General features: G+C 40.8%; 1 long non-coding RNA gene across 1 annotated transcript in view; it reads left to right on the top strand.

The window, feature by feature from the left end:
- LOC106732090 (uncharacterized) overlaps positions 1-2,334 on the top strand; it is a 52,403-nt gene extending 50,069 nt beyond the window's left edge. Inside the window, exon 6 of the long non-coding RNA XR_012903558.1 lies at positions 469-2,334. This is a non-coding gene — a long non-coding RNA (uncharacterized LOC106732090). The remainder of the gene's footprint in view (positions 1-468) is intronic.
- The last annotated feature ends 13,979 nt before the right edge of the window (positions 2,335-16,313 follow it).

Raw genomic sequence — 16,313 nt, 5'->3', positions numbered from 1 at the left:
AAAGCTCTGAAAATCAGGCCTCTTATGTAGGTGTCTGAATTTAGTAATCCAAACTTAAACATTTTGACCTACGATTAACTTTTAAAAATTCTTGGGATACTGTCTGATAAAAAGGGATCAAACCTTGTAGGCTTTCCTGAGGTGAGGAATAAGCACTTGCAGACTGTACCCTAACAATGTAAAATTAATAAACTTGGGTACAGATGGGGCTCAAATGCAGTGGTTATGTGGCTGACAGGAGGTTCTTTTTCTGAGTGTAAGGGAATAAGAAATATCAGTTACATTAAAAATGTAGTATGTCTCCAAGATAATTTCATCAATAACGGGTGTTTTTAATCACTCTGAACAGGAAATAGCATGCTGCATTTAAATACTGTACATGATTATCATGGGAAATACAATTAGCAAGTATAATTAAGTGGGATTGACTGCATATCAGACTGTTTCTCTATTTTTCACTCAATCCAGCTGTTTCTCACAGCCTCTTTACTTTGAATACTGGTGGTCTTCCATGAACCCTCTGTGCAGAATGGAGAGCTTCTTTAAAAGGAGAGCTTCTTCTTCATTTAATCTAGCTACACCAATTTACAAATGTAATCATGGTATTTCCCAACACAACTTCTTTTACTTATTTTTGTAGATGCTTTATTTCAGAATGTCTAGATTGCAATTTGAAGATGTTTTTAAATCCGAAGCATTGTTACCAGCAAAGGCGCACTAGTAAACTAATTTAGACTGGGGCTGCTGACTAGATGGTAAATGCCTTTGTCTCAGAAGGAGATCCGGCCTGGAACCCACTGTATCTATCACCAGCGGATTTCTCAGATGAAAATAAACACAGACTCTGATTTCAGATTTAAAAGATGTAAAAGTGTATTGAATACAACAGTTAACCAATAAACACAACACAACACAACACTGTAAAACCAACCCTACACTCTTTTAAAATAATGAGATACTATGCAGTGTGTAAAGGAGATTAAACTCAGTCTGTCCGGAGATGGTAACCGACAGCCGAGGCTTAGGACCTGCAACCCTTCAGCTCAGATAGCCTCGGGGGGAGGAACACTGAGGAGTCCTTGTTGTTGCTCTGTCGATGGTGTGACAGTCAGTTTGTGAGTAGAACACACACAAGATAGTCTTCCCAGCTCTGGAGCAGAGGGCATTCACCACAGCACTCGGAGTTAGGCGGTGTGTCTGGTTCGTCAAGACAGGTAGCTGGAGTTCACTTGCACTGGGCTTTTACCTCAGTGGGTGAACTAGAGCACACTGCTAGCCGATGGATGCTGGTCTGCTATCAGGATAGGCCCGGGCCTTCGCCACGGTCCTGGAGACAGCAAGTTAGGTGAACGACAAACTCACGAAGAAACAGGAACGAAGGATCCCGAGAAAACCAGGAACTCAGGAACCAGAACTCTCTCAGAGTCCGAGCTTATAAATACCTCTGGGCGGGAAAGCGGCTGGAGTGCTGAGTGCAGAGAATGGTGCTGGGTGCAGACAAACTGGTGTGGAGTGCATGGACACGTGCCGTGTGCAGAGGGTGTTTTGGCGGCAAAAGTCCTCTCAGTCTGTTGGGTTCCATTTTAAAATCCCACCACGCACCACAACTCTACCTTGGATTGTCCCTTTAGTCACAGTCTCCATTTTGGTTTTAGTGCATTTCTAATAACATTAAATTTCCTACTAACAGCATATACACCCAAAGTTGGCAGGGCTCGTCTTTTTGGTATTTATTTGTACACCAGTGCACAGTGAGGCTCTGGTCCCTGACTGGGTGCCCTACATGATGCCATAATATTAATAAATTACCAGTATCAGTATACTGTTGTTGCTTTAAAGCATTTCACTTAAGAGGTGTGTGGAGTGTTTCTATCCCTGAGGGTATGTCTACACTACAACGTTAATTCGAACTAACGGATCTAGACTAAAAAACTAGTTTGAATTAGCGTTTTGCTAATTCCAACTAGCATGTCCACATTAAGTGGACCCTGAACCGGGCTTAAGGATGGCCGGAAGCAGTGCTGGCAGGGCATCAGAGGAGGACTTAGAGAGTGGAGATGCTGTCTGAGGCTAGCCGAGGGCTGTGCTTAAAGGGTCCCGACCTCCACCCCGGACAGACAGTTCTCAGGGGTGCCCCGCTTCCAAAACAGTCCTGGCTTGGAGTGCCCGGAGTACCCACACTGGGCACATCATAGCACTCGGCCATCAGACCGGCTGCACTTGCCGCAGACTGCCATCTGGGGAGAGGGGGCAATCGGGGGGCTGCAGGGGAGGTTCCACCCTAAAAGCCCGCAGAGCCAGCCCAGTCCTCCCCATCGGGGGTGCGTACCCCATTCCTCCCTCACCTCCTTCCACTTACCCTTCCCTAGCCCCTTTTCTGATTACAAAATAAAGGACAATTGTGTTCAAAAATGGAATCTGTCTTTATTGAACAAAACTGGGGGAGACTGGGAAAAGGAGGTGGGAAAGGGGAAGAGAGAGGCTGGGAGAGGGGAGGGCAACTAAAATGATCAGGGGTTGGGAACAGGTCCCATATGAAGAGAGGCTAAAGAGACTGGGACTTCTCAGCTTAGAAAAGAGGAGACGGAGGGGGGACAGGATAGAGGTCTCTAAAAGCAGGAGTTGGGTGGAGAGGGTGCATACAGAAAAGTTCTTCATTAGTTCCCATAAAGAAGGACTAGAGGACACCAAAGGAAAGGAATGGGTAACAGGCTTCAAACTAGTAACAGAAAGTTGTTCTTCACAAAGCACAGAGTCAACCTGTGGAACTCCTTGCTGCAGGAGGCTGTGAAGGCTAGAACTAGAACAGAGATTAAAGGGAAGTGAGATCAAGTCATGGAGATTGGGTCCATGGAGTGGTATTAGCCAGGGGGTAGGAGTGGTGTCCCTGCCCAAGGTTTGTGGAAGGCTGGAGAGGGATGGCACGAGACAAATGGCTTGGTCACTGTCTTCGGTCCATCCCCTCCAGGGTCCCTAGGGTTGGCCGTTGTCGGCAGACAGGCGACTGGGCTAGATGGACCTTTGGTCTGACCCAGGACGGCCATTGTAAGCTCAGGGCTCAGGGTCTGGGGTCTCAGTGGACCCCCTTGATTTTCATGCACTCCTGCTCCTGGGTGGCCAGGCTGGCAGCTCTCCTGCCCTAGCCGGCCACATTCCTGTGCCTAATGCGGAGATCATGGACAAGGTCCACGATGTCCGCACTAGCCCAGGCGGGTGCCCGCCTCTTGCGGTCCCGGGCAAGCTCCCGGGAGCTGCCAGCCTTGTCCCGGGAAGAGGAGGGGGGCTGGGGGGCATCGGGTGGGTGGTTCGATCCGTGCCAGGTTCAGGGTCTGCTGTCTGGGTGCTGGCAGGCTTGCACCTGGCACGGGCACCGTAGCCCGCCCGTGCCCCTTTTAGGGGTCCGGGGCCGGGAGGGGGCAGACGAGTTTCCCTGGTGTTGGCCAGAGTGGCCACCTGGGAAAGCTGGGGAGGGCTAGCCTCCCACTAGTTCGAATTAAGGGGCTACACAGCCCTTATTTCGAACTAGTAAGTTCGAACTAGGCTTAATCCTCGTGGAATGAGGATTACCTAGTTCGAACTAAGCGCTCCGTTAGTTCGAATTAAATTCGAACTAACGGAGCGCTAGTGTAGCGCCTATGAAAGTTAATTCGAACTAACGTCTGTTAGTTCGAACTAACTTTGTAGTGTAGACATACCTAAAAAGAACAAGATGGGAAAGGCTTTTAAATCATGTTATCCTAGCAGAAAATGCTGTAGCATCTGTAAAAAAATGATCACAGGCTCCATAATATTTCAGTAGAAATAAAAATATATGGAAAGGATATTGTGATTAAAGGAAAGTAACCAAGTTCTTGGATATGACTGGCCAATTTTTGGTCCAAGTACAATGCTTCTACTATATAAATTCTTGTACCCCACACATCACTGTAGTGGTGGGTAGAGAAGGATATGTAGAGTAAGCAGATATAGCAATTTTGGCAGGAATAGTTCTAAGGTAACTTTGAAATGAAGAATGTGGGTGATATCCCCATCCACAGGGTTGGTTTACTGATGCTAATTCTTAGTGACAAGCGGGCAGAGGGGAACAGGGAGGTGTTGAAAATTCATCAAATGTTTAAAAGAATCTTCTTGGACTAAATTCATGCCTCTTTCTCCAGAGACATTTGCATTATCAAGTTAAACTTGCAGAAAGTGACTTTTGAAATGCCGTATGGTATTCACACTGCATGAAAGTATATGCTGGAAGTGCTCATCCAATTGTGTAAATGAAAATAATACTGCATGACTTTTCTAAAGAATCACGGCCCTTCAAAAAACCTTGACTAAGAAATACTGGGAATTTTATACATCTTGTTAAAAAGTATGGGTTAAATATTTGCTGAATAATTTCAAATAATGGATGAATTCAAGGAAATCCCAATCTTTTTGTGAGTATTCTACAAACCCAATGTTTTATTAATTATGAATTATTTGCTGAGAGACAAACAAAATGTGATCCTAAATACATCCTTTCATTTAAGGATGTTTCAGTGCTTTAAAATCTGTATTATTATATCAGTTTTAGTTAGAGAAAAAGGTCTAAAAAGATTATATGACTTCTCTGTAGTCACCCAGCAAGTAAGTAGCACAGTAGTTCAATTGGTAAGTCCTTTCTCCCTTTCATCATCTAACCACTGATTCCCTGGAACTTTCAACAAATTATAGAACTATTAAGAATATTATGGGTTACAGTTCCAGGAACTTAGAGAAGAAAAAGCCAGCAGTAATACCTGATACATCAGTCTTGGGAGAGTCTCATACCAGAGGTTGAATTTATAGTTGAATTTATAGTTATATTTAAAGAATGTAGCTGGCTTATTTCTGACATCTTAAAGACACGTACTAAGAACCCCTATCCAAGTCAACTGTGGGACACAATGGGACTTAAACAAAGACTGCATAATGTTCCTGCTATGCAACCAAACCGCTAACTTTTCATTTTAAATTTAAAAGTTATTTTTAGATCAACGGTTGGTGCCAAGTGACATTTTCAAATATGACTTCAGTCAGTATTTACATCAGTTAACACAGCCAAGTTGGCTGCAACACGTGAAGAAGGATGTAGCTGGAGAGAAGGATGTAGCTGGTGCTAGGAGTATGGTTTGCCACTTCCATCTCAAAAGGAATGATTGAACTTATACCACAAGGCACAAATGGCAGCAATTTTAATTAATCCCCTTTCTAATTTGCCTGCTATCACCTCCAAATCCCATGTTTTTTTTCAAGATTACTGAAAAATTACTCAGTACAGCTCTAAAAAAATTTCCCCTCTACCTGCACATTCTATAAATAGCACAGATATGATTTTATAGCAATAACAGAGACCTGAATAATAGATTTCACAGTCAGGATCAGACTGTCATAAAATTTGATGTGTACAATTAAGCATAAACTTGAAGAAGAGTTAAATATAGGAAATGCATTGATTCCAAGTGTGCTGTAACAGCATGCATGATGGGGTGTTTACTCCTGCTCACACTGTGATACAGTAGCAACAAATCAACAATGCCAAGAATAGAGGACTGATCTTCTGTGGAGTTAGTAAGAGTTTTGCCATTTATTTCAGTAGGAGCAGGCTCATCCCTTCTACATGGATTTTCTTTCTCTGATTTTGTTGTATACCATGTCTTATTCTTTGAAAAAGTATTTACAGGCATTGTTTGTATTTATTGCTTTCTGATCAGTAGCAAGTTGCATAATGCTAAGAGCAGCAGAGTAGCAAGAGAAAAAGGCCTGTGCCCTGTGGAGCTGCAAGAGACTAAACTGGAATTTACAGCCCCCATGAAGGACTCAGGCACAAGAGGTATATTGTCCTGGCACTTGGCGGATAAGAAGTCCATAGGATTAACCTTGCTGTTGCCACTAACTTCTTCAAAGTGGATGAAGATGAGGCAGAAGAATGGCAGGGAGAGAAGCAGATTTTGCATTTCTCTCCCAGAAATCCTGGAAGCCATTTTCCCTTTCTGAGGCTTCGGTCCTTGACTACCAGATCAGCTCAATAGTTTATCAAATCAATATCCAGTCTCTTCGGGTGGTACCATGTGATTTGAGAAAGATGCAAGAAACTCTGTAGTGGATAATTCTGGAATAGCATGTACATAGGGAGCATTTTTGTTTACATATCTCTTTAAAGACAATAAAAAAGTCTATTTACATAACTAGGGCTGGTCTTTGAAAACTACTCCTAAGCCATAAAAAAGACTTATGGACAAATTCTACTCTCTCTCATGCCAGTGAGACAAGCAATTACACATTCCATTAATGTTTTAGTCAGTGTTTCAGAATAGACCCAGAGGCATGAATACTTTGTGACTGCAGGGACATTACAATAGAAATAGAATGCTCCTCTGTGTGTGGGTGTTTTGTTATATGTGATTGTCACCTTTCCCTAGACACTGAGGGGCAGAGAAGAGGTTGTCCTTTAGTTTCAGGTAGACATATTCTGCATAGCCATTTTCCACACATGAGCCTAACTGATCATCTGCTGTAGTCAGGAGTCTTTCCTTTGGAGATGGATTGGGCTTTTACATAAAAGTATGAACCCCTCACTCTTTCTTATCTTCTATGAAAGCATCAACATTGCAGTGACAAAGTTAACTCTATTTGGCTAAATTCAGTTCTTCTTTTTCATGTGAGCTTGTCCTATTGATATCATGGGATCATTCATAAAGTAGAATGGATTTAATCATGTAGGCTACATCTACACTGGCATGATTTTCCAAAAATGCTTTTAACGGAAAAGTTTTCCATTAAAAGCATTTTCGGAAAAGTGCGTCTAGATTGGCAGGATGCTTTTCCGCAAAAGCACTTTTTGCGGAAAAGCGTCCGTGGCCAATCTAGACGCGGTTTTCCGCAAAAAAGCCCCAATCGTCTTTTTCACGATTGGGGCTTTTTTGAGGAAAACAGTACTATGCTGTCTACACTAGCCCTTTTGCGCAAAAGTCTTTCGGAAAAAGACTTTTGCCCAAATGGGAGCAGCATAGTTTTTCTGGAAAAGCACTGATGATTTTACATGAGATGGTCAGTGCTTTTCCGGAAATTCAAGCGGCCAGTGTAGACAGCTGGCAAGTTTTTCCGGAAAAGCAGATGATTTTCCGGAAAAACTTGCCAGTCTAGACACAGCCCTCCAGCATTAATACTCATGGCATCATATCAGCATTGAAGTGAAAATTTCTGTCTTGTCATTGTATTTTCATTTAACATTTAACTATTTTTTTCTGAGCTAGAGCTCTTAAGTTGTCACTGAAAGTTAGAAATGGATTTTAAACAAAAGAACTTTCTGTCCTTCTCAAAATGGTTTCAAGTATATCCAGTTCCCAAGGGGTAAAAACTATTTTCATACTGCACTTTTGTACTTTCTACTGTAAATTCCCTCTTTAGACATTTGTGTGTTGAAATTATCATTTGATGACAATTTGTACATTTAGGACTCTTCATCAGAATGAAAAGATAGGATGAGTCTGCATGTCACGTAAGCGATGTGTAGCAGTGACCTAGCACCATGGCCATCACTAGCACTCATATGTGCTATAATAATACAAATAATAAATGATTACTACTACTATTATTTATTATTACCATTATATATTTTTGGAATTTGAACTCCTGCAGCAATGTGCGTCTGCAGCAATGTTTCTAGCCTCGGCTATAGTAATCTCTACCCACCATGTGCCCAAATGGTCTCTACACCTGAACAAAGCTACTCCCAGTTTAGAAGGGGCCAACCTCACCCTGACTTGCCAGAGAAGGTCCATCAGTTCCCGTCTTACAACTATAGTCCCTATGAGTATATTTACAGTGCAGCTGGAAGTGAGTTTCCCCCTTTCCCCAGAGAAATAGATTCATTCTTGGCTTGAGCTAATGCACTAAAAAATAGCCATGTGGACAATAAAGCACTGAGCTAAGCCACCCAACCTCTGACTCAGTCTAAGGTTGAGTTACTAGCCCAAGCCTCTGCTGGTGCTATTTTTCATGTGCTAGCTTGAGACAGTGCAGGTCTGTCTACCTGGGTTGGGAGGCATGTGTTCAGCTGCACTGTAGCTAGGATGGGTCTACACTGCACCCAGAGCTAGACATAAGCTATGCAAATTGCTTAGCTTATTTCCAGTTCATTTCAAAATTTCAAAATTTGGCACTGTCTACACAGTACTTATTTTGAAATAAATCGCTATTCCCAAACATCCCTTACTCCTCATGAATGAGGTTTACAGGAACGTCGGAATAGCGAGCCTGTTATATTTGGAAATAAGAGGCATGCTTAAAAGGAAGAATAGGTATTTCAGAGTACCTTCAGTAGCCCAAAATAGCACTGCTGTGTAGAAGTAGCCTAGATGCATGCTGTCAGTTATCATTAGCAGCACTTGAGAAACAAGAGAAAACAGGATGACGAACAAGCACTGGAAACTACATAAGCATTACAATGCAAATCTAAAACCCCTATCTGCAGTGCAAATCCAAAAGTGTCCATGCAAAGTTTAAATCAGAAATGCGTAAGTCTCTTTCTTTCTCACTTCTGAGCCTTTTCTTTTTCTTGCCTTTTTAATGCTGTCTATGCCAAGGAGTTTAGGGTTCTAAATCCATGTAAAATGTTTTACCACAATCCTGTGTATTTTTTGACCATTTTTTTGTTCCACTTTTTTGTAGTAGTAACCAGAGCTGGCCTTACCATGAGGTGAACTGGCCTCAGGTGCCAGACTATGGGGGAGCAGGGGGGATGCCGCTAGCACCCAGAGAATTGAGACCTTTCAAAGTTTTGGCCCAAGCGAGGGGACATGGGGGTGTCATTTGAGCTCCCTGCTTCAGGTGCCAAAATGTTGTGGGCCAGTCCTGGTAGTAACCAAATAATGATAATAAAAATCATTTTCATTATTTTTGGCAGTGGAAAGGGGGAGGGGTTGTGAATATAGATACATAAAATAAATAATTTGGCTTGACATAATACCTTGTGTTATGATATTTAATCCCACAATTCCCTTGAGAGATATACAGGTCAAGAGTGAGTTATTTAGGATTTACTTCACCCACTATTGAAATATAGCCACTGCTGGCCTGCATGAACTCACTAAATATCGGCAATACATACAGCAATACTGCACAACAATCTAAAGACAGAAGTAAAGCAGTATCCAAATGAAAATGTAGGGGGAAACTTAGATGAGCAAAACATGAGTTTGTTTAGTTAAATTGACCCCAATTTATAGAAAATCATCCTTACTATCTTTGAAAACAGCAAATAGGGAGCTTGGTTTCATGTTTGTCCAGAAGACAGACATTAATAAACTAAAAGAGTGAGATCTAGTCTTTTTAATTATTTAATCTGTATTTCAATTTCTGAAGCCTCAAATCAAAAAAGATGGAGGAATAGCTGTTATTCTTCTGTTCAGACTAAGCATCTATTTTCACCCCAAGTCATTTTTATGATTAATGATTCATTCATGATTATGAGATGTAGCAATACCCTCTCAATTAACAACTATTTATCAACAATACACCAATTTTTAACGCAATAAACCTGATTTTCCTGCTTGGAATTGTTAGTAAATAAAGGGTCTGCCCCTTTACATGCCCCCCCTCTCCAATTCCCCACTCCAATGGCATATCATTAATGAGGACAATTAAATTGTTTTGGCTGTGGCACAGCAATTTGACTACTAAGTCTTTGTTACTCAATGAAAAAATGCTCCAAAGCAGATTTCACTTGGTATGCTGTAGGCATTTCTACAGCCTCTGTCAAAGGGCTCAGAGAAAACCTTCCTTCCTTCCTCTCTTTGTTTCTCAGCTGCACTGCTGAGACATTTGAGGGTTACAGTTGTTTTAGTGAATGAAACTCGAGCCAGAGCCACATGCGAAGAAATGAATTTATAGCTATTCAACTATTTTGCTGTCACAAGATCCTTAAAGTCAACATAGAACCGGGAGGTGGGGGGGAGGGGAGGGAAGCCTGTGGGCTATTGGAGGTAACCACAGCCTGTACAAGAATGATACAATTATACCAGAATCCTCATATGGTCTGTTTAAAAAAATTGCATCATTTCCTATTTCAGAGAGAGAGAGAGCTTCAACAAGGTATGAGGCTGGAGGCAAAAATCATTCACAGCAGAGACAGAGGCCTCACACAGATCCTGTGGGTGTAGCCAAGACTCCTGATTGGTGAGCCCCAGAAAAGGCTTAGCCAATGGGTTTACTAAGAAGCCTAACCATTCATGAAAGCCAGCAGGGCACTCTTTTTAGCTTACAGAACAGGAAGTGGGATGAGGGGGGGAAGGGACTGTCTGTTATCACTTTCCATCGAGGTTTCCACTGTAGCTAAGCAAAACTCTGAACTTTACATTCTGATTTCATTTATGCAAGACATCAAAAAGCCTGGCTTTTGAAATATTTTTGGAATTGTGCTAAAGCACAGTTTAAGTCTAGGGGGCCACTTGTTTGTATACTGGAAATCAAACCCTTGTCTTTTTCAGTATACTCTTGCCATGAAGTCATTTTTTGTGCTGATTGAAATCATCTGTTTTCAGTTCTCTGACAAATTAATTGAACTTTCCTCTGACTCAGGGGCCTTCTGACTTTTGAAGCAGATTTTGTCTACACGCCGTCTCCCAGACGAACACAATTTAATCTTCTAGGCTTTAAATGAACTGTACGTTTCCAGAAAGCCAATGAAAGAAGCGTTTGTTCTGGTGATAGCTTTTCAGCTTTTACAAATATGGCACGAGAATAGAGGCTTATAAAATGTTTATTTTACTGCAACTGATAACTAACTCCAAAAAGTGTTAGATCCTGCAATCCACAATAATGATAATGTCTTGTGTTATGGAGCTCCTTGAATTCAAGTATATTAAAAGAATGTTTGCTAAATGAAAGAGAGAGCTGTTCTAATATTGAACTGTGACAATATCGTGCCCAACTCTGTTTGTTGTGTTGATAAAATAACTGCTGGTTAAGGCCTTGCATTCCAGTTTAGATTTATCTTATACAGATGAGTCTGAGCTTAGAAATTTGATTAGGATACAAACTCCCCCAGAGTTTGAGAAGACTCTCTGACATAAATTGTATCCCTCACTTTTCAAATCTGTCATTTAAACCTAATGATCCAAAATATCTGCCCTCGTATATATGAATGCAACTGCACTGAAGTCCAGAAGCTGTACATACTCAACAAACGACACATTTTGACACAAAAAGTGGCTAATATCGGAAACGTGATTATCAACATAAGACAGCAGCAGATATCTGCATGAGTAAAGGCTCACCAAAACCACAGCTTGAGATCCTTTCTTTCTCAACATAGCTTACATACTCTGTGTGTGTTGTTGAGTCATACCTGCCAACTTTCCGGACAAAGGTCCCAATTCAGCAAAAATACTTTAAATATGAGCATGTGCTTTGTTGAACTGGGATAAAAAAAATAGAGCATGCTTAAAGTTAAGCACATGCTAAAGTACTTCTTTTTGTCTTTGCCTCTCTTTTCTGTCTGGGCCTACATCAACATAATATCTGAGTGTATCATAAACATTAATAAATTTGTCTTCAACTCTCACCTACAGCCCACTGGGGAAGGGAGGCATTGTTCATTCTTGTTTTACAGAAGTGAAAGGTGATTCATAGAGAGGCTAAGTCAGTGACTTGCACAATGTCACTCAAGAAGTATGTGGCAGCATCAAAAATTCAATCCAGATCTATAGCATCTCAGTGTAGTAGTACATTTGCCACTGCTACAAAAGAGTCAGAATGACTTTTTTCTGCCTCACGGATCATCCAGAAAGTTGATAGCTAGATTCTGATTGCAGATTCTTTACCTTGGCCTTACTCAAAACCTCAGCTGCACGCTTTCCCAAATGTCAGGAAAGTATATAAACAGATCCAGATTTGGACTTTATGATTTATCCTTTTTGTAGGCTTGGCCAAACAAAATCCCTGGTTCTGGATGCTTCTGAACTTTGGTTTACATTGGATCCATACATGGGTTTAACTTTGCAATGCTAATCTTTACTACAGCACTATTGAAATTTACAGGGGTGTCGGTTAAATATAATCTTTTGACTTGTAAACAGAGTCAAGTCAGTATAAGAGTCTCAAAAAAGCCTTATTCAATGTTGCTTTCCAGTTCAAAAGAATAGATTTGAAACTCTTCATTGTAACTTTTGCACAGTTCATTTTCTGAGTACAACTCAGCATTTAAATTTAAGTTTACTCTTAGAAATGTTAATGCTCTCAAAAAGATTACCAGAAAAATTTCTCAATGGAATGATATATTTTAGGATTTTGAATGGTTTGGAATGTACTTGCATAATATGGTTGATAAGGATATTCAGTTTCTTCGCTTAAGCTTTTCAGTATTTATTATGCAAGCTTAAGAGGTTTCTGAAAAACTTAGCGATTAGACATGAAATTTGCAGCTGTTCAAACTTTTTACTATCTGACCACAATAGTTACTGTAGTGCATAGAAAGTTTTCTGTTGTGAGTGTACTATTAACACTTCATGATTATGAAGCAATAAGAAACCAGTCATGGTTTCAGGCTTTTACTAAAAAAATACAAGAAAGGGATATTATTCAGGTGGACCATACATCTCTTTGCCTCACCTTCCATTTTGTGAGATGATATAAAATAAAACCTTACAAGAATATATATGGATATAGATTGTAAAAGCCCCATTGAAATCAATAGGAGTTTTTCCTAAGCAAGGAATGAGCAAGGGTCATTAGGTTGCTCTTTGTTTCAGGATGGGCAGTTCTGAAGATTAGCAATGCTAATATGTAAGGATGAAGAATTAAAGCAAGGAACCATTTTGGTAAGAATTTAGGTTAATATTAAAACATATATTGTGTGAAATCATGTTTGAAAGAGACAACTTGATTCTATTGGCCTATAATAATTTTTTGTTTCTTACAGCACAGTCTTCATGTGACAGTCATAGCAAGCACATATAGGCTACGTCTACACTGGCATGATTTTCCGGAAATGCTTAAAACGGAAGAGTTTTCCGTTATAAGTATTTCCGGAAAAAGAATGTCTACATTGGCAGGATGCTTTTCCGGAAAAGCCCTTTTTCCGGAAAAGCGTCCATGGCCAATGTAGACGCGCTTTTCCGGAAAAAAGCCCCTATTGCCATTTCCGCGATCGGGGCTTTTTTGCGGAAAAGACTACTGTGCTGTCTACACTGGCCCTTTTCCGGAACAGTTTTCCGGAAAAAGGACTTTTGCCCGAGCAGGAGCAGCATAGTTTTTCTGGAAAAGCAGCTGATTTCTTACAGTAGATCGTCAGTGCTTTTCTGGAAATTCAAGGGGCCAGTGTAGACAGCTCGCAGCTTATTCCGGAAAAGCGGCTGATTTTCCGGAATAAGTGGCCCAGTGTAGACACAGCCATAGAGTTTAATTTGCAGATGTTTAAAAAGGCCTCTCATCCTGTTCTTAAAATATAGATGTCTGTATTTCCTGCAGTGTTTGGGCAATTTCCACTCCTAGGGTGTTTATTATGAAATTAACCCATGGACATAGAATTGGGATTCAGATTATCAGCGTGCATTATATAAAAAAGAGCATATTATATACATAGATAACCACGAACCAAGAGTAAGCCAATGTAATGTTGCATGCCTGAGTCAATAGAAAATCAATTGTTAGAAGAAGTTTGAGCTTCATCTCAAGAAGGGCCCCATGGAGGTCCTGATTCCATAGCTATGGAATGGTTTTATTTTCCCAAAATTCGTAAATCAACATTTGGTACAGCCTCCCACCTGACATTTTGTTCACTATGTCTCTCTGCCCCAATGGGATCTACTTGCAGCTGTCTCTTTCCTTCTTTCTCCATAAGGGGGAGTTAATCGGATCACATTCCATGCTCTCTATCCTCATCCACTGAGTCAGGGAGCAGGTTGTCAGGAAGATACCTGCCAGCATCCAACTTGCAGGCAGCAAGCAAAGGGAACTAGAAGTGTTGGCTGATCAGCAGTCTGCCTGAAGACAGAAACATCAGCAGAGGACTGTGGACCTAAAGAGACAAGCCAATGAAGCTGGCTAAAATCTCTGTTCATCAGTTGCAAGTAGTGAGAGAAGAAACCTCAAGGCCACCTGGACAATTTCACAAGAGCAGAAGCCTAGAAAGTGAAGCCAAGGTACCTAAATAGTATAGGGGAAACACACCTGCCTCCAAATCCTCTTTCCCCCCAAATAACCTGTCTTTCGTGATAAGCTACATATTTCACAAGAAGAATTGTTTTTGACTATGAGCCATACTTTTGTGTATTGATGTGGTACAGAAGTGAGCTTAAAAAGCATGAGAATGAAGGAAATTTCACAGGAATAGGCTAAAGTAACTATCATAGCATAGAAGGCGCTATTGCTTCAGAATTTGGGTCTGGTCCGTTCTTCTATAACATGTGTAACTTGTAAGTTCCAGTGGAGGGGAAAATAGGCCTCCTAGGGCCAAACCCAGTTTACTTTACTCATTATGGAAATAATTCCACTAAATTCAATATGATCATTCACATGAGTGAGTTAAAGAAGAGTTGTCCATTAATTATATCCTAAATATGCTGTTAAAAGTTCAAGTTTGTCATTGGAATACTGGCATGTCTCTAGCAAAATTACATGGGTTTTAATCTAAAATATACAATTCACTTTTAGGAGTAAAATTCAGTGAGACTAACTCAAGAACCTTTTGTTTGTTTGCTTGTTTGCTTGTTGTTTGCCAACATTCCTGCAAACTAAGTTTTGTTCAGGATAGTGAATTTTTGGCTAGTAGCCAAGATTCACCATGGAATCTATTTTGCAGTCAAAAAGAACTTCAGGCAGAAGCAGAAATAAAAGATAGGACCTGCCAGTCAGGGAACAGAAATAGTATAATTGTGAACAAAGTCATAGAACTCACCTGCAATATTGAGGTACCTGAAGCAATACTTGCAGTGAGCATTTCATGAACAACCCAGAAACTGATATTTGTTTGCACAAAGCATTTACTAAATGGCAAATAAATACCTAATATCACAATCTGGCCCAGTTCCTCTAAAGTATTTAGATACCCAATACCCATTGAATTCCATGGAACTTAGAGGCCCAATTTCTTCTGACTTGTGAACAAGAAAAATGATTAATTTGCTGGTTGAATGGTTTGTGGCAAATTATTTGGCCATCTCATGTAGAGGGCCAGTACAGCTAATTGTGCCATCGTTCAAGGACAATGCAACTGAGACTCAATTATTCGAGATGTTCAAAAGATATTTTTGCTAGGACCTATTTTGATGACAGATTATGTCAATTATACATTTTGGGAAACAGAAGTCACTTGATAAGGACTTACCAATAGTCCATTTAGCAAAACCACAGACACTTGATGACTGACTACATAGAGATGTCAGCTTTCTAGCTAGAGATGAGTAAACTTATTTGAATAAAATAAGAATTGACCTGAAGCAGGACCTAATGTTTCAAGTGAATGGAATGTTGTTGTTACTCAGGTCTGTTTGGTTAACCCTCCCCGCCCCCAACAATTTTTTATTTCCATGGATCTCTGCACTTTCGGCTAGAAACAGAAGCTGAAGTAATAAAATATCCCAAGAAAGGCTATTCTTGTGCGACTTCCGGCCCTACTGGACGCAGCAAGAACAGGAAATCTTACAAGCGAGACTGTTGTTTCATAATTTCCAACCCAGTTTTGCAAACTCAAGTGACTTCATATAGATAAACTTCTAAAAATGCATCCTTCAAACTTATCTGCAAAAGATGCAGAGGGATGAATAGTGATCATTCTGAGGATATTCACTCACTCTCAGGTCGAGACACCCAAAACATGTATTTCCAAACTTTATAGTTAGTCACGTAACACCTCATGTCATGCAAGAATCTAATACAAGTCAAGATCCCAACATCTCTGTGTCCACATGCAAACGAATTATGTAAAGAACTTTAATGGGGAAAAATCCTGGCCTGCTCAGTGGCTATGAGAGCTCTGGCCGTAGTACAAGGAACAGAGTCCATGATCGCAAGCTCCCATCCCTGCTGTGAGTTCACATTCCCCTGTTGCTGCACAGCTGTTTTCCATGAAAGCTCCTTGTGCCCCAGTGAGCTGAAAGTTTGGGGGGTGGAGCTGGTGGATTCAGGACTTTGCTGACCCACTAGCAATTTCTTCTGCAGAAGGAAGATGCAGCAGCAAGCTACTAATACCATCAAGATATGTACATAACAAAGCCTAGCCATAGGACCTCATTCTTATGGTTCTATTTGTTCCTTTCCTTCTATTTCCTCTGCATTGTTGTTACTTTTATGCATTGTGTCTT

The sequence above is a fragment of the Pelodiscus sinensis genome, chromosome 4 (assembly GCF_049634645.1).
Source record: "Pelodiscus sinensis isolate JC-2024 chromosome 4, ASM4963464v1, whole genome shotgun sequence".
NCBI classification, from domain to species: domain Eukaryota; kingdom Metazoa; phylum Chordata; order Testudines; family Trionychidae; genus Pelodiscus; species Pelodiscus sinensis.
Note: the sequence above shows the minus strand (reverse complement) of the source record. Positions and strands in the feature narration are given on the sequence as shown.